At 40.8% G+C, this 18,426-nt stretch overlaps 1 protein-coding gene across 3 annotated transcripts in view; it reads left to right on the forward strand.

The window, feature by feature from the left end:
- Nucleotides 1-904: 904 nt before the first annotated feature.
- NDST2 (N-deacetylase/N-sulfotransferase (heparan glucosaminyl) 2) overlaps nucleotides 905-18,426 on the forward strand; it is a 128,508-nt gene continuing 110,986 nt past the window's right edge. The window contains exons 1-2 of one of the 3 annotated variants that reach the window (XM_014956284.1): nucleotides 905-948; nucleotides 6,693-6,771. The gene's annotated coding sequence lies outside the window, so the exon portion shown is untranslated. Of the gene's footprint in view, nucleotides 949-6,672; nucleotides 6,772-18,426 lie in introns of those variants that run through there. The other 2 variants (XM_014956286.1, XM_014956282.1) reach the window with 2 other exon arrangements.

Here is an 18,426-nt window from a genome sequence, read left to right on the forward strand (position 1 = left end):
TTGGCTGGCTCGTTGCAGACTGTGCTTTGCCTGTGACGCTGCATTAGGCTTTTCTCTAAATTGCCGCTCTAACCTCCGCGATGCTCTCCGCCAGCTCGCTCCCTGTGGTTCCTTCCCTCTTCTTTGAAATAAACCCCTATCAGTGTTTCTCACATCGCCTGTGCCCTTCCGCAGCCTGTTACCTTGTGTGTGTGTGTGTGTCTGTCTTTGATCAAAGGCTGCCTTGTCTTCTTAGCTTCTCTCGGTGCACAATTGTATTTTTAGTTTCAGTGTGCTGCGTGGCTCTTCTCGGTCAATATATGCGCCGTGGAGCACAAAGGAGTGTTAAACGTTGCTACAAAAGCCCCTTGTTTTTTAACATCTCCCTAGGGTCTTGTAATGGATTTGTTAGGGCTCTGGGGAGATGTCCCTTTCTAACCTGGTTTCTGGTTCAGCTGTTCCCTTTTCCATCATTTCCTGCAGCGTTTCTGATTTTCTCCAGGAAAATACACGCTCACTTCTGATGCCACTCTCACCTCTTCTTGCATGCTTTTTTCAAGCGTAGATGAAAATGTCTGCAAGGGTTTTGGTAATGTTTCTTCAGTTATTCCTCAATTTCTTAAAGCCTGTTTGCATACAGAAGCACTATACTTTAACTTAAGGCATGATTGCATGATTTTTCTCTTTCCAGCAGTCCTAGTAGCAATCCGTGATACTTTTGTTTTCAGGGTGAAGTAACTAAAGCAATTTTTTAATTCTCACGACTTAACAGCCAAGGGCTGGAGTTGGACTGCAGCGACCGAGTCCTTAGTTTGCTTCAGTTGCGAAATGAATTGTTCCCTTAAACCCTGCCCGTGTCGGCCTTTGCTATGAACTGGCAGAGAAGGAGGAATGAAAACAGCGATACTGGCTTCCTAAATTCAGGACACTAGAGAATGAAAGTATTTCTTGCTTTCTTTCGGAGAATTGGTACGTGCTGTTTAGCCACCAGTATTGCTGTGAGTATGAGTGTTACACGTCGGCATCTTAGATCTGTGTGTTATTTGGTGGTTAGGGAAAGGAATGCAGGAGGGTTGTTTTGTGGTTAATATGCTGTAACTGGGATTAGAAAATTTGACCTAGGTCCCTCGCTCTGCTTTTCATGTGAACTTTGTGAAGTTTACTTCATTGCTGCCTCAGTTCTGTTTTTGTCAAATTAGGGTAAAACTTCTGTTCTAGTTCTTGCGTGCTATCTCTGTTTCTTTTGAGACAGGGACTGTCTTTTGTTAGGCATACAGAAATCTGATTATATATACAGATACAGCTGTGTGCTTGTGTATGTGTTTGGATAGATACATAATACATAGCAATCCTAACCTTGGCTGAAGCCTTTCGGTGTGTGCCATAATGTAATGAGAATATGGTTGAAACAAACACTAACAATGCTTTCTCAACAATTTGATCGCAAAATACAGCTTCCTGTTTTTAACTGTAGGTGACGTTTTTAGGTCTTGCCATAAATACTGTATGATAGCTTTCAGAACTCATACGTCCATGCACAAATACATAAAAGAAAAATTTCTACCTCACGTTTCATGACTATATTTCTTCGCTATCATAATTCATTTTATTATAAAGCCTGATCTCCGTTTTGGCTTGCTGTGCGTCATAAAATGCACTTAGGAGAAATTAAAAAAAAAAAAGAGATGAGAATGCCATATCCAGCCAGAGAGATGATACGTGTAATATGGTTTTCTGTTTCCAGTGGTACCTGGTGATCAGTTGTTTTGGAGGAAGTGATAAAATCTCCATAATGGACAATTATGTGATTATGAGTGAGAGTTTCAGAAACACTTCAGAGATTTAAGCTCACACATCCCACTGAAAGACAAGGAGGCTAGAAAAAGAACACCCCAAATTGTATAAATCCCTATCTCCTTGGTGTTTGTAGAAGCTAAAGATGTTTCTATTTTCGTATTTATTGCTAGTATTTACTAAAATATTGCTCTGATAATGGATTACATGAGTACGCACAGCTTCTTCTCCCTTAATTCCTCCCTTCAAATAACTTGACTTTTAATTTTACCATGTTTTTGTTGTTGCTTAAGGTAAACATATAGTTTAGGCAGGATTTATCAGCTGCACAAATACTGAACAGCGAAGGCTCTAGCTAAGTAGTAGGCTGGTGGAAAATAAGCAGTCGCTGTAGTGGATCATACCTTGTACATGAGTCAAGAATGCAAATAATGTGTATGAAGGAGAGCCCAGCATCTGAGAGACATCCTTCCAGCCCACAGCCGCCTTCCTCTCTGCTGTGTACTGGAACGATGGGCTGCTGGAGCTGGTTTTACACACCATACCGGAGGAGAGGTGAGGACTGACTGGAAGTAGCTGAGGAGAAAGCAATAGCAATGAAAACGTGGCCTACAAGGAAAGAGTGAAACAATCAGGATTGTTCAGGCTGGAGAAGTTCAAGCAATTTAAATTTTTTAAAGTGTGCTGCCAAGAGAAAAAGAACAGTTTCTTCTCCTTGTTCACACAGGTAAGACCATAAGTAAAGAGCTTAAATTGGCAGATTAAAGTAGACTTCAGGAAAACCTTTCCAACAGCGCAAGCAGTTAGGCAGTGTACTGGATTGCCTAGGGACCTTCGGGATGCTCTGTTCTGGAAGATGTTAATCGAGGTAGCAGGCAAATGTGTCAGGAATGCTTTAGATATCCCTGATCCCACCTGAAAGAATTTCCTTCCAAGCCTGTTGTCTGTGATTTCAAGGATACCGAAATTGTTTCTGTATAGTTTCCCTTCAGTTTTAAGCATATTCTTTGCCCTGATAATTTTCAGTGGTCAAGGTGGACTTAAACACGCTGAAGGTGAAGATATGTGTCAAGAAAGAGTTATGTTAAACAATGTTACTATATATAATGTCAATATTATTTTTTCTAAATGTCTTGTTTGCTTTTTTACCATGATGATCAAATGACAGTTTTCACTGACACACAACACAAACTCTTACAGAGTAACTACAGGTAATTTATAGCTCATAATTAAAGACCTCCCTCTCTCTTTCTAGTTTTTATTTCTTTCCCATTTTCTTTGTTGCTGTGGCCCCAAACTGCCCAGAGGCTCTCTCTGTTAGAATTTCCTAAACTCATCCACTTTATTCCATGTATTCAACTAACCCCACTGAAATTTGTGTTTAGCTGAAATTTTATTTCAGTTTTTACTTTCTTTTGCAACTGTTTAATAACAACCTGAAAGAAAATAGATGCTAATCTTTGAGACCTCCACAAATAGCCTTCTTCCACGCTCAGAACTGATCAGTGATTCTTGTTTTGTTTCCTTTTGCCAGTTTCCCGCTTGTGACAGTACTTTGTTCTTTTTGCCTGCACAGTGACTTGAGTAGCTCTTTGTGAAGGACTTGACCAAATCTTTTGAGAAAGTTCCAATAAACAATGTGTTCTTGTATTCCTTTACTCCATCGGGTTTTTTTTCTAATCCTTAAAAGAATGCAGCTCCTTAACAGATCTACCTTGTGTTCAATTCATCTTGTCCCCTCAACTATGCAGAAATCTTCGGTGTTCACATGCTCAGAAGAATCCTCCTTCCCTCTGTTCTTGCGAAGTCTTTGGCTTTTTGCAGACTTCCCAGTTTGTAGGATTTCAGGTTTACTTTCCTCTGCCGAGGTGGTGCTTACAAATGGGACTACAGGACCAGTATCCCTTGGACATTTTTCAGTGGTGTCTCTTCTCAAAGTCCCACTCGTCTCCTGTCCCTGCATAACCTGGTGGATGGTGCCATTGCAATTTGTGCAGATGCACAGTGCATTAAATCTAAAGTTGAAAAACACCTGGGTTGTCCCAGTGTGTGCCAGCACAGGGCAGTGGCGGCACTTCAAAGGTGATGTGTGGCTGGTTAATGTATGGGAAAGGGAGGGGAAGAAAGGCAGATACCTGCCACCTTCTGACAGTGCTGTCGGTTTAACTGCATATTTTACCTGGCTTAAGGTATGTTGGATTGTCTGTTTTGGTCTTTTCCTTTTGCATTAGGTAATTTAGGCTGAGAGTTGGAAATTTGCAACAGAAAGTCATAGAAATGTAAACACAGTAGTGCTGAGCAACATGTTTAGCCATGTGGAGACTTTGTCGCGTTGGATCTTACTGAGAATTGTATGTTTTTAACACCTTTATTACAGGCTGGTTGTTTGCTTTTTTAACTTCTAAAATGCTGAATGTTGGAGGTGAATCAGATGCAGATGAAGACGCTAATGCAAAAGAACTAGCAATACTAGAAATAGTGAGAGAGTATCAAAATTACGTATTTCCTGTTTGTTGGGGAGGCACCAGAGAGAATGTAGTCAAAAAGAGTTTAACCTGGAACATGTTTGTGTGCGCGCCAGGGAAAAAGTGAAACTGAAAAAGCACTAGTGTTTTTCCAAGCACCAGAAGCCTTTGGGTTGGGTTGCTGTGCAGCAGATAAATCAGTTTGCAGATGCGTCATGGCAGCAAAAATCAAATTAATATGGTTTCGGGTTATACAAATTAAAGAGTAGTTCCTTCTTGAACAACTGTGAGAGTTAACTTGCCAAGTGTGCGGGCCAAAGCATCTTGTTTCTAGACAGATGTAAACCACCTGAAGAGAGCTGAGGGACAAATGACGAATGAGTGCAGACCAAGGGACCGACAGGCAAACATGCCTACCTTGGCTGTGTGATAACTAGAAGTGTAGCTGAGAGACGTGATAAGAGTCTACAAATATTTGAGAGGCACATACTTGAAAGATAGAAACTAATTAATTTAGTAAGGTGGGAAGGGGCATAACTGGAAACAAGGGAATGAGATTATGAAATTTATTAAAGTATAGCATAGTCTGCCCAAAGGAAAGGTTGGAAGAACAAATATATAAGAACAAATATATAATACGTAAGACTGGTAGAAAGAGTCAGGAAATAATCTCACATCAAAGAGTCAGCTTTCTGATGAAAATAGATTGAATAATTTAGTAAGTCTCTTTTACCCATTTAATTTATGTTTGCTTTTGAGGTATTAAGGCATGTTGGCAGCCTCTCTTAACTCTTTAATTTTGCCTTCCTATTGCTTCCTGCCAATTCAAATCTACATTATTGAGTACCAATCTTGGATGCTGTCTTTCTTTAGAAAAACGTTTAAAAAAGGAACAGTTGGGCAAACAATGTAAAAAGACATAAGGGGAGAAGAAAGGTGAATAAGCTTTGGGAATGGCTTTCAAGTACATTGTCTTGCTACATTCTGCCTAAACGCTGTAGCTGCAAATAAATGGGAGCAAACTAATCCCAGATATATAGGTCTAGTTGCACTGGTTTAGAATCATAGAATGGTTAGAGTTGGAAGGGACCTTAAAGATCATAGAGCTCCAACCTCCCTGCCCTGGGCAGGGACACCTCCCACCAGACCAGGTTGCTCAAAGCCCCATCCAGCCAGGTCTTGAACACCTCCAGGGATGGAGCATCCACAACTTCTCTGGGCAACCTGTTCCAGTGTCTCACCACCCTCACAGCAAAGAATTTTTTCCTAATATCTAATCTAAATCTCCCCTCTTTCAGTTTAAAACCATTACCCCTCATCCTATCGCTCCACTCCCTGATCAAGAGTCCTTCTCCATCTCTCCTATAACCCCCTTTAGGTACTGGAACTGGTTTTATTCCTGTTTGCCTCTAGGTGTGTGGTGGTGAGGGAGCTCCCAGAATGTGAGCTACTATTTGTGTTAGGTGCAGCCAGTCTGCAAGTGATGGGATGGTCAGAACAGGAACAAAGCCTTTTTAGCGGAGAGCAAGGCAAGCAGAGAATTTTTTCTTGATCAGCCAAAGTGCATCTTAAATTGCAGCCAGAAAGTCAGTTTGACTGCATCTGAGAGGATGGAGAGCAGCCCGAGGTGCTCCATTTGGCTTGTGTGATAGGGTAAATAGCAAAAGGTGTTGAGGTTCACCACTGCTCTTGGTGGCTTCTTGTCAGGATGGATGTCATGTGTGTGCCACCGACAAGTTGCACAGAGCCACTGCCCGAGTCTCTGCCTTGTGAGAGGAAGCTACGTGGCTATGCTTGGCATTTGCTGGCTGATTCCTGTTGACTGGAAAGCAGCCCTGGGATTAATTTGAGGAGATTATTTAAAGAATTTGGAGGGTCTACCCATACTGGGGATTTCCTTTGCAAAGCAAAAAACCCTGAACTTTAGTTTTCAAACAGCGTGAAGAGAAAGCGAATTTATGCTGCTCCATTGCATTGCTGTACATGGTCTCTACATGCAAGCTGTACAAGGATTTAAGCTGCTGTCTGAGCACTGGTATCGAGGACTTCATCTGAGGCTGTTTTAACTTTTTCATTATGAAAAAAAGGTCTTCCTGTGAAATTTAAGTTCTCAGTACCGTGATGCTTATGGTCATGGAAGCTGCAGCTCTGACTGGTGGGCTGTCAGCTCTTAAAACAAGCCAGGAGGTTTTTTGCATATTCTTCCCTTTCCTGCTTTTCCCTTTATATAATTGGGGATCCGTTTTAGTGATTAAGAAATATTCACTTGCTGGGTTTTTAAGGAGGCACAATAGTGTGTGCACTGCCTGGTTGAACAATTTACGTTTACAACAAGGGGGTTGTTTGCTCAGCTCGTGTGCAGTGATTTCCATAGGTGTATAAACTAAAGGACTCTTTGATCTTTCTTTCCTGTGTATTTATAATCCTGTGTATTTTCCTCTCTCCCCCCCGCAGCCGGAGGGTGTGCTGTGAGCCAGGCGCTGTTGGCTGTCGCTCCCTGTGCTGGCTTCCGAACAAAGGTGCCGCTGAAAAGGTGAGTACTTAACTTCCATCCTCTTTGATGTAGATTTACGTTCAGAGGAACTGATAAATTTAGACTCACCAAAACCTGCCACCTTAAACTCTTATCTAGGTTTGCAACGGAGAAAATCTAATCTACCAGCTCATAAAATCGTGAGCGCCAGCCGTCAAAGCACTATTAAATTCTGGTTTAGTGTAAATTGTGTGGCATTCTGCAGCACTGCAGACCAGAGAAGCTGAAAGGTAGGCATGTTTCATCTCTTGAACGGATCCGAATTTAGAGCTAGAGAAATCTCCAAGACCCTGAAAATAAACAGTAATAAAAATCCGATTCTTACCCAATGATCCCCACGGGAAGGGATGGCTGAGGGGAGTGCTTGACTGCCCATTTCCTGTGTAGTTGTGAGAATTCTTCATCAAATCTAATGTCTGTCACATCAGCTGTCTGCTGGAAGTAGCTGAGGTACCTGAGCATTAACTGAAAGAAAAAGAAAACAGGCTTTTACCGAGTCGAGAAGGCTACTTATGAGATGGGGGATAAGTTTAATGGTGCTGCTCTGCTGGGAGTGCTTGAGCCAGAATTTCTTGAAATCTTTCCCTTCAGTCAGTGCAATGGTGAGTGTGCCAGGGCTGGGGAGAGGGGGTGTCCTTTTACAAGTGGTTCCAGTTGGCAGGGAATAGAGTAAAACAAGAGAGGATTAGCACAGAAGGGAACTTTTAAAAACATCTGAGTGCTTTATGGTTGAGAAATAATGTTTGTGTTTTAACTGCACGCAAACAAAACTGTGTTTGTAGGAGAGCATTAGTACTTCAAGGAAGGGCAGATGAAAGTAAATACGTGATACTGTAAAGTCTGTATTGGTCTGTTTTCAATGAGACTGCATTAACCATCAGAAATGGGGATGTCACGCATAAGGTTTGAGGATCGTTCTTCAGGAGCATCTGTAAAACTTTATGCTGTCAGACATTAGGTGTGTATTGGCATTCTTTAAATGTGTTCTGTATTTAAAAATATTGCTGTTATCTGCCTCTACCTGTAAAACCACTCTGCATTACAGTCATCAGCGTAACATTTTGGGAACCAAAGACAGTCTAGAAACTTCTAGAAACTTCTAACTAGTAGCCAAAAAAGCATTTTATATAGAAGAAATAATGTAAAGTAAACATCTTGACTTTATGAAGAAAAATATCTGGGAATGTTCAATATTAAAAGCAGGTATTGCATACTCCATTAGAAAGCTGGACTGTTATACTTGGTAAAACTTGAACATACATAGAGAGATAACATAGATTTAAATTTTCTCAGTGACTGTTATTGTTTGCTTATGTTTTCCATAGAGATATCACTGTATCATATTAATAATAACATTAATATCTATTAATTACCTCAAAATCATTATTAAAGTATTTCCTTATCTTATAAGAAGCTGTTTAACACTTCTTAGGAGAGATATGGGTATTTGTTAAAAGGAAAGAAGTTGGAAGAGCTCCCATTTTGTAATTGCAGTTAGGATGTTTTTTTTTAATCCACTTGTTTTACAAATCAGAGTTGTTTTTGCACTACTCTTTGCTATTGGTCTGATCTGGAGCCTCTTCATCTTGTCTGAGAAGATTTGTCTATTGATTTCAGAAGTCCATATTAATGTGACACTATTGTATCACAATCGTGTTTCTAACTTCACAGGAATATTACACTTTTTATTTTCCTTTTCATTTGTTTTGGTTTTTGTTTGTTTGGTTCCTGGGTTATTTCTGGGCTTTAGTCATTTCAAAGATGTCTACTAAGTTTCAGGATGTATCTTGGAAATTGTGAAAAGCAAGGCAAGATTCTTTTCTTGGTTCTGTGTGTAGATAAATATGCCTGGTGGAGCAAGATCTTGTTCTGTGATTCTCTTGCTCCATGACATCTATGAGAAAAACCTGAGGACACTTAAAATCTCTTAACAGAAGGGCACGAAAGTAAATAGTCAATTGCATTCAGCTCAAAAACTAGTTCTGTGTGTCAGAGGTGTGTCCCTGACTGACATTTGGCACAACAGCATGAATTGAATTAGAGTTTCCAGTTGTGTTTGGCATGTTTTTCCTGTCCGGAAGTGGTGAGGAGCAGTCATGAGGAATACAATATGCAGAAGGATTTGCAAGCAAGCAAGGAGCAAGCATAATAGCAAGGGGTGGCAGGTAGATGTAAGGATCTGGCCTGGAAGAAGTTATGGTTATGAGGTTGTAATTTTATTAAATAATCATAAAGAATAATTCTCTGTAGCTGGGGGATTGTAGAGAATAATCATGTCCAATAAGGTTTAGTTCAGCAATTGCCGTGGTACTCTTGAGGCTGAGCATCTTTGGTCTTTTTACCGTTAGCTAAGTCATGTGAGACTCAGTAGTACAACTGAAATGGAAATAACATTTTGGTTTTTTTCTCTAAAACTTTCTGTTCTAGATAAGGCCCTAAAAGCAAGCAAAGATTCTATGTTAAAAGCTGTTAGGGTAGTTACTAAGGATACTTGTGGTTTTGTGGTTCTCCTCTAGAAGGCATGGATTGCTGAAAAAGAAAAAAAATCCAACACAACCCTAAACCAAATCCCTCAACAACCTCCCTTAACTTTTTTTCCAAATGTGATACTTTTGTAAAAGATGGAGTTTTAAGGATCTGAATCAAATTGCTTCTTTCCTCTTGTCATTTCTGTCACCCTTTTAAATGAGGTACTGTGTGCCTTCAGTCATATCCGTGTAATTGGCTGAGCTGTAGACATGCAGTAACTGCATGCAGCTAACAAAAGCAGTATAGAATGCACAGGCCAGATTGGTTAATCAGACAGCCTGATGAGACCAGAGATACAAAATATTTCTTCATGTGGAATATCGTTGGATTTAGCAACATAATTTTAGATATTGAAAGAAGCTGATTGCTTGTCCCTGGTGTTCCACAGTATCCATTTCTTTGTCCTCTGATTTGTGATGGAGAAAGGTTTGAACACCTTTGGGACATGTGGAATCTGTAGAGGGATCTTTGGAGTCCATTAACATACTGCATGCCACTCTTCTATACGCAGAGAACTGATGGTTTGGAGTTTGTTGGATGTACATAAGTTTACTGCAGGAAAACTTTCTAAGCCCCGTTTTCAGATCTTCGCTCAGACCAGAAATTCAGGTGCAGGATGGAGTTTCCAACCTCTGTGTTAGAAGCAACAGATTTGAACCCAAAGTGCTGTTCTGCAGAGGATCTCTGGGCACGTGGGGCTGTATTATCAGCAGCTGCCTGAAGCAGGCCCTTCCTGCCAAGGGATTTATTTTCTAGCAGACTGACATCTCCATCTCCAGTAAGGAGTAGCATCCTTGTGATTCCTTTCAGATGTGCTGGCTTTTGTGGACTGGAGTATACAGAGGGGGTGGATAATGCATTGAATTTGGTGTCTCTCCCAAGCTGGCAGGATTGTTCCCAGCTGTCAGTGACTCACAGTAGCCGAGTTGCTGTCTAAGAGTTCAAGTTAATGGAATTTGCAGTTCAGTTTCCCTTGAATTGTCTGGCAGAGACAGAATTTCCCATGAACTAGGAAGAACAGGAGAGATTCCACAAAGTAGGAGCTTTGAATGTCTGTTGGGTCTGAAAAGTTGCTGGGAAGTACCATCTTTCCTCAGTCCTTCCTGGGGATAGCTCCTTGCCAACAATCAGGCTTTTGGGTGTTTCATTTTGTTCTGTCTGAATTCTTACCCTGTTCTTATTGCTGAACATCTCCAGTTTCCAGAACTGCATTAAAAATGTGATAAATGTATGTCACGTGATTGTCATCTTATTCTTTGTCTACTCGGATGACAAACTTCATTTGGACTTAAAGGTTCTGTTCTCTCAGCAGCGTAACTACTTTGTTTATGCTCCAAAAATGGGCACAAATATCATCAATGCAATTCATTCATAGAGTTAATGTGTTTACTGAGCAATAAATTAACATTTCATGCTTTTTTGCGACTTGTTCATTTTTACCAAACAGGTTGCCTTTGCCCCTTACGTCTATGATTTGTGCATGTGAACCTCGGGTCTGTGTGTGAAAAGTACCTTCTAGTTCAGAGCACTGTTTGAAAATATGTGAAGGGCAAAGAAAGTAGGAAAAAAAAAAAAAAAGTTTGCTACCCAGTGTTGTGGCTTTTCCATTGCCGTTAATCTACTTAAACTCCAAGAACCCTGAGTCAGAAGATGATATGTAGTTCACTAATCCTGTAAGAGAGGAGAGGTAATGGACACAATTTTATTTTCTGGATGTACTAAGCAAGAACGGCCTGAGAAGATTAAATGTGTACATGTTTCAGACTCCAGGTACATTTTTTGAAGACATGACAAATGCGAGGGAATATATTTTTGGAAGTAGTGAATACTTGGCACAGGTAATTTCAAACCTCCTTTTTTTTCTATTCCTTTATCTATGCAAGAACAAAAAGTTGAACAGAAGTGAACGTAAACTGCTAACAGGAGGTGCTTTTTATTGTGCCCAAATTTGTCCATGGAACTCAGGGCAATGCCTGTTATTAATTCTGAGGTGTAAATGGGAATCAGTGGGACCAGGCTTGCATGAGTGACAGAAAAGAGGAAGAAAAGAGCCAGATGGAAGAGAATATAAACTCACACAATGCAATGTCTGAGTCAATTTCTAAAGGCTGATTATTTCCATGAATATTTTAATTTAGGATTTCTTGAAAGTTTTCAAACGGGGTATAATGGCTTATTGCAAATTGTCCAGTATTTGAGCAAGAGAAGCTCCACCTCTGAATTGTCATCTTAGTAACGTACAGTTTCCTGGTATTGTGAACTAATGTCATCATTAACTACCCGGGAAATAATGCATCAAAATTCACTCTTTGTTTCTGGAAGATGCTTTTTGTGGAAGGGGAGCTCCCCCAGAGGATGTATTAATTCAGCTTACCTGGTCATCTGTTCTACCTTTCCTCTCGGTTCTGTATTTTATAACTTCTTTAGTTCTTCCTTACCCTGGTGCAGGATTCCAGATCCTTCAGTCATTCTCTCCTCTCTGGATTCGTCCAAGCTGACTCCTGCAGTCCCATAGAAGGAATCTGAGACAAAGCATGTGATCTCATATTTTGGAAATCAGGAATCAAAAGATTATATTTCAAGTGGGGAAGGGAGTGTCTCCATCTTAGAGTACCTGAATTGCTGCTGAAGTGGCTGGTCCTGTGGCAAAAAGAAATACAGTACATTTTCCAACTGTCATTATGATATCCAGTCAAAAAAAAATGTTTTTAAGTCAAGAATACTGTATGCTTTTGCTTTTACTGAGCCACTTGGGAGAATCTGAATGAAAGGGAACTTGCTTTATGGGGATGTAGCATTGAAGGCAGTGGATATGCAGAAGTCCTTCAGCCAGGTCCCAAAAGCAACAAGCAGTTTTCAGGACCACTACTCCAACACTGACTAGGTAGCAAACTGTCTCCTCTGCCTGAAATGGCACCTGGAGCTTACGGTTTGTCATGTAATTACTGAGAAAAGTGTACATTTATTCTTTTGGCTCCATGGTGCTTTTAAAAAGTGCTTCACAGATGCGTGTCTGTTCCTCTCTTCTCCTGGAGCTCTGTGGCTCTAATCCATGTTTGAGCTGTTTTCTTGCTCTTTTTTCTTAAGCTGAAATGTTTTGTCGTGGCATAAGGAGGAGGTCCCTCTTGCTTTTGCTGTCTGTACTGTAACTTCAGTAGCTGGATTTGAGGTGGAATATTGGCTTAGTTTCTAAGCCGGTTCAGGTGAGGAGAAGCAGCAAGAGGAGAGAGGTAGGTACACCACCATAATGTAGCAAAGGGAGAGAAACAGAGAATAATGGGATGATGAAAGGCAAAACATCCCTTGAAATGAGCTTCTAAAAAAGCACAGAAAGAATGTGTGTGTGGTGGAGAGGGAGTTGTCTCAAAAAGCTGTGTTTGTTCCCCGGAGGCTCCCGTGTGCTATAATTGAGTCAACATGTCAAAGTGAAGTATGTGGTGAGCTTTGGGAGCAGGGGAAAACTGCTTCTTCTGCACATGCAGGGCTTGGATGAACCTCGTCCTACAGCGATAATAAGCACTCTGCTTTTGCATTGCTGAAGCCACAACACAACAGAATAGCTGTCCAATCAAGCTCTGTGGCTGATGTTTCTCTAAGAATTGCTTCAAGTCTTTTTTTTTTTTTTTGGTTGGGAAGCTAAGAATAATTGGCTCTGACTTTGCTTCTGATGCAGATGTGAATGAGGATGATGAACAGGGGGGAAAATGACTGAATGTGCTATTGACACACAGGCAATGCAAGCTGCAAGGGCCTTCCTCAATTTATTTCTAAATCTCAAAGAAATGAATGTGTCTCTGTCTTGCAATATTTCTTAGGTTGGTGTATTGTTCTGGGGATGTACTAACTTTTCTTTACTGCCTGACTCTTGTGTTTGAAACGAATGGAAAAGGGATGATTAGAACACTTTGTCCTGGCTGCAGCCTTTGGCTGTGTGACTTCATGCATGATGCTGCACTGGCAGCTCTCTCCGTGGCCATAGCTCGCTGCAGCATTGCCCTAGGAATTCATATGAACTTGAAAATCCTTTAAAGCCAATGTTTCCATGCTAACAAGCTAATTTTGTCTTGATTGTTTTTTATGTAGAGTCTTTACCTTTGGCGTTTTTGTATTTTATAAATCACGCTTACTGACATATTTGATGTTCTGATTGTTTCCATAGTGACAGCAATGGCAGAAACCTGCAAAAGGAAGGTGACAGCATTGTATTTTCAAGATTAACTGTTTTACAGAGGAATGGCTTGAGGGGGTGGGAATACAGTAGATTTTTCCAAGCAGTCACAGAATATTTAGGAGTACTTACTTGGAGGTCAGAGAGAAAAAGCAGCGGGACAGAAGGATTGGTTTGGTATTTTGGCATTCGTTTGTGCGGGGAAGCAGGGAACACAAGGGCAGCCTAGAAAATATGAGATGTTTTCAGCAACGTCTCCTTTCTTGCTGCTCCAAAAGATGATGAAATTTTGAAACACAGAAGACTGCAATGTACAAATTGTCTTCACAGAAGTTAACATGCCTGTGAGACAATGTGTAACATTTTATGTCATAATTTCTTCCTTCCAAATTTGTAACCTAAGTGCAGGAAGCTTTTAGCATTAGAAATCAGACACTTGCAAAGCTATTAGTGAGAGCTTCAACCTCCTTTTTTTCCTCTGGTAAAATCAGCTGTCTGATTTTATTTTCTAGGAAGCAAGGCTTTATCCCCTTTCATTACACATCGTATTAGCCATGTTTGTCAGTAAGATACCTTGAGAGGACACAAGTGTTTGAACAGAGTCTGTGCTACAGCAGAGAGGGTTGTTTTAAAGCATTTTGTAGGACAGACAAGCCTCCCTAATGTGTCCTTTTGTAGTAGGTGCTGATGCTTCTGTCTACAGTGGGGTCACTTAAAGCAGTTGCCTGAATTACGACGTGTGCCCACCTTTCTTACATTGGCACAGGCAAGTGGGAGGACATAATGTGAGAGACGCTTGTAAACTATGTTAAATCATAGATTCATAGAATGGTTAGAGTTGGAAGGGATCTTAAAGATCATTGAGTTCCAACCCCCCTGCCCTGGGCAAGGACGCTCTCACCAGACCAGGTTGCTCAAAGCCCCATCCAGCCTGGCCTTGAACCCCTCCAGGGATGGGGCAGCCACAGCTTCTCTGGGCAACCTGTCCTCACAGGAAAGAATTTTTTCCTAGTATCTAATCTAAATCTCCCCTCTTTCAGTTTGAAACCATTACCCCTTGTTCTATCACCACACTCCCTCATGAAGAGTCCCTCCCCGTCTCTTCTATAGGCCCCTTTTAGGTACTGGAAGGGGCTACAAGTTCTCCCTAGAGCCTTTTCCAGGCTGAACATCCCCAGCTCTCTCAGCCTGTCCTCACAAGAGAGGTGCTCCAGCCCTCTGATCATCTTCGTGGCCTGAGCTGGACCCATTCCACCAGGTCCATGTCCTTCCTGTGCTGGGGACTCCAGAGCTAGACGCAGTACTCCAGGTGGGGTCTCACCAGCTTTCAGGGTCTAATCCTTTTCTCTGAAGCATTTGATAGCATTCAGAGTGTGCATTCCCAGTGCCTGGGATCTGTGGTCAGGTTTGGGGCCTCGTGCCCAGGCAGTTCTTCCCAGGAAGGGTAAGTTGCCTGTGCTGCCCATCTCCAGGTGGCAGGCACGTCTTCGGCCCTGGGGAAATCAAGCAGGCTGGTAGTAAGGCACAGGTGCTACACTCCAATTTAACACATTGTTAAATTCAGATCTCTTATGCCTTCCAGCCAAAATACGGCATCATACTGTAAACTGAATTTGTCTTACATCTTATTACACTGGGGAAGAGGAGCCAGCTGGGAGCCTTGAAAGTTGTAGGAGTTACTTATTTTTCAGTGCCTGAAGCCTCTCCAGTCACGTCTGCATTGGTACCTCGGCTGGCTCTTCCATTATTTTGGTATCTGGTGAGTGGGGTTGCATGAAAATGTGTAGTTTATGGTTCTTTTTTATATTTGTCTGCAATGTTTTGGTTAGCTGGCATGCTGAAAAGTGTTTGGATTCTGGTTTTCCCTTTACCCTACTGAAGGGGAAGCTTCTCTTGTTTTTGTACCAGCTGGAATCATTGTGTGTAAAACTGGAAAGCAGTTTAGAAGTCATGGGAGCAGAAAGACTGAGGTAAATTGTACCATCTATTTAAAATACTGTCCTCTTATGGAATGATACAGAATTAACTGATCAGTTCCTTCTTAAGAAATAGGTTCATTTATAGATAGTTAAGCTGTTGAGATGCTAACGTAGTGGGAAAATAAGAAGACTGGTTAGGATGTGCTCCCTCTGCTCTCCCATATCGCCCCCAAAATCCCCCAAACCATTGTTTTTGCATTATTTACGCTGATGAACCTTTAAGGTATAGCTTAGTTCTATGCTTGAAATGGTGTCCTGTGCCCCAAGCATATGTTGGATATCACTTGTATTTCAGTTGCATTATGAAATGTAGACAGAAGTAGACATTTAGACATGCCTCTGTTATATGAAACATCTAATGGCTTCACCTGTAAAACTGTCTTCTTAACAATTTTCAGACTTTTCTGATCCCCTTTAGAATGAAGGGGTAGTGTTTTTCTTTTTTGCACTGTTAATGATAGCAATTAGTGCTGATTCATTTGCATTGACCCTCCCTGCTGCTTGTTAAAAGATAGCGTTATTTGCAGAGGTATCAGAGTGGGCTTAATTTGGCTTCCAGGATCTCTGTAGCTGTTCTAGTCTTAAACGAAATAGGTAAAATCCAAGAGGAAATTGGGAACAAAAAAAAACCCCAACAAAACTCCCAACTATTCACATGTAAATTTGCCCATTAAAGCCATAGACCGTGTAGATTTGGATAACGTTATATTCATTTCTTGAAGTAGAGCTTCCCCTCAAATCATGGAAAAACATCTGCAAAGAAAAAAGCATTTCTTCCAGGTCTTTTGCTAGTGGTTGCAGTCAGAGGCAGCTGTCTGATTTATATTCAATGAAAACAGCTAATTGTGCCCTTGTAAACTTTTTCCGTTTAGAGGAACATGTATTTATTTGCATGAAAACGTTTATGTGAAATAGCGAAAACCTTTACTGCAGATAGAAGATGCCCTCCTAAAGGCTTTTTCTTCAGTGGTTGGTAGCTTTCACCTCACCACGTATCATTAATGTTTAGTGCTATTGCAAGTTTTAAGATACCAGATTGGAGTGACTTTGTGTGTGTTATTTTAGCTAGCATTAGCCAAACAAATTTGTTAGGACTCTTGCACTCATTTGCTCTCTGCCTCTCCTGAAACACAAAACTCTCATGATTGCACAGGATTTTGCATTTATTTCTTTTCTTTCTAAAGTAGTTGAAAGATTGTTTAATGGATGATGTTGAATACAAGTTCCTATTTTATGAAGTTTTAAAGCACCCTGACTAATTAAAAAAAATTTAACCTAAAGTATGTTAAAATTTTAATCCCATGGGATTCAAAAGATCTTTACCCTTATGGGGACAGTCTGAATAACTAATGCTGATTCATTTGAAGAAATTTTTATTAAACTGTTCTCTTTCATTAATTTTGTGGCACACATGGAGTTAGGAAGCTATGGAGTTAGTATTGTTTTGCGTATTAGAGAAATACGTTTTGATAAAATTATGTGCATGGCATCCATCCCTCCCCTTTTGAGGTGGTGTGTTTGCAGTGGGAAATGACTGGAAATTCAGTGGCACGGTGTGTTCTTTTACTGATGACACAGGTGTTGTGTCATCAGGTCAACTCAATCTGTGTACTCTCTGGCCGTATTCCTTCCTACCTTGAAATGACTTGTACTGAGAAGAGCTCAGAGATGTTCCAGCCATGGTTGTCTATTTAAATCAAGATGCTTTGGCTTTCCAGAATGCTGTCCTCAGAAATTTTTGCGGTCTGGACTTCTGTGTGCTTTATACTCATGTTTTTTAGTCTTTTTTTTTTTTTTTTTTTTTTCCCAGAAACCATTTTAATGTATGCTTTGAAAGATTCATGTGTAGTATTTTTGTGGTTTTGTCCTCTGAATCTTTATAATTGAGTATCTGTCTTTTTCGCTTGTTCTTTCTCACTTCTGTATTTCTGCCAGGTAAAATATGAGTTTTATTCCATGGTGCTCATAAAAGTAAATTTGTAGGTGTTATGTTTATTAGAAATTGTCTTTTGTTTAGCTGGGATGAAATTGGGAACGTCAAACCAAAAAACAAACATTCATTTCCCACAGTGGATGAACTTTTGACATTGACAGGATCTGCAGAGCTGTTAACCTAACAACTGCATAAATTATTTCTGTGATGGTGAGTGATTTCTGACCTGAAATCAAAACAGGTGTTTATTCCTCAGGCGGTGATGATAAATTAATGTGTTGTTTAATCCCAGAAGTAAAAATTCCTTTTTAAAAAAATAAATCTGAATTGAAGGTTCAGTTATGTAGAAGCCTGAGATGTTGCATTTTTTTGCCCATGGTATTGAGTGAAGTAGCTGTTGGCGTGGGTGGAAATTGCTGGACTTGAGCCTTTTGCCCTATCAGCTTGATAAATGCCCTCTTTCCTTCTCTGGTGTCATTGTTCTAGGGCTGATGGGTTCTGGTTTACATGAAATAAGGGAGCGCTGAGGACCAGAAAAGCATCTCAGTGAATGGTGACTTGTGTGAGTGTCAGGCGTGGCTGCCCTGCTGGTCCCTCCACTCTTCTGGCTTTTAGCTAGGGTTCTTTGCTGTTGCATTAATTTAGGATATCATATCTCTCTGTGGATATGGAGTATCTGACTGACTGACCTTCCCTTTAATGTGAGGGCTGTGTGGAGACCACCAAACTTGATCAGAACCGGTGTCAGCTTTGTTGTCAGCCAGCCTGAAGCTATTGCTGTAATCCAGCTTTTATTACTGCATGACAGGTACACGTGGTGGGCAGTCCTTAGAGTGTTGACCATGCTGTACTGTTTATTCTTCTGTTTTGGGAAGCTGGATGAGACCTTGATTCTGTGTGGGCATGCTTCTCTCCTCACTTCAGTACTTCTCTGTGGGGTGCCTTGTGAGATGGTAGCGTTAGCCAATTCATAGTAGATTTATTTCCAAAATGTGAGTCTTGTTGGTGAGACACATCCACATTCCCTTTCTGGTGGTTGTAGGATA

The sequence above is a fragment of the Calidris pugnax genome, unplaced genomic scaffold, assembly GCF_001431845.1.
Source record: "Calidris pugnax isolate Ruff unplaced genomic scaffold, ASM143184v1 scaffold196, whole genome shotgun sequence".
In the NCBI taxonomy this organism is placed as follows: domain Eukaryota; kingdom Metazoa; phylum Chordata; class Aves; order Charadriiformes; family Scolopacidae; genus Calidris; species Calidris pugnax.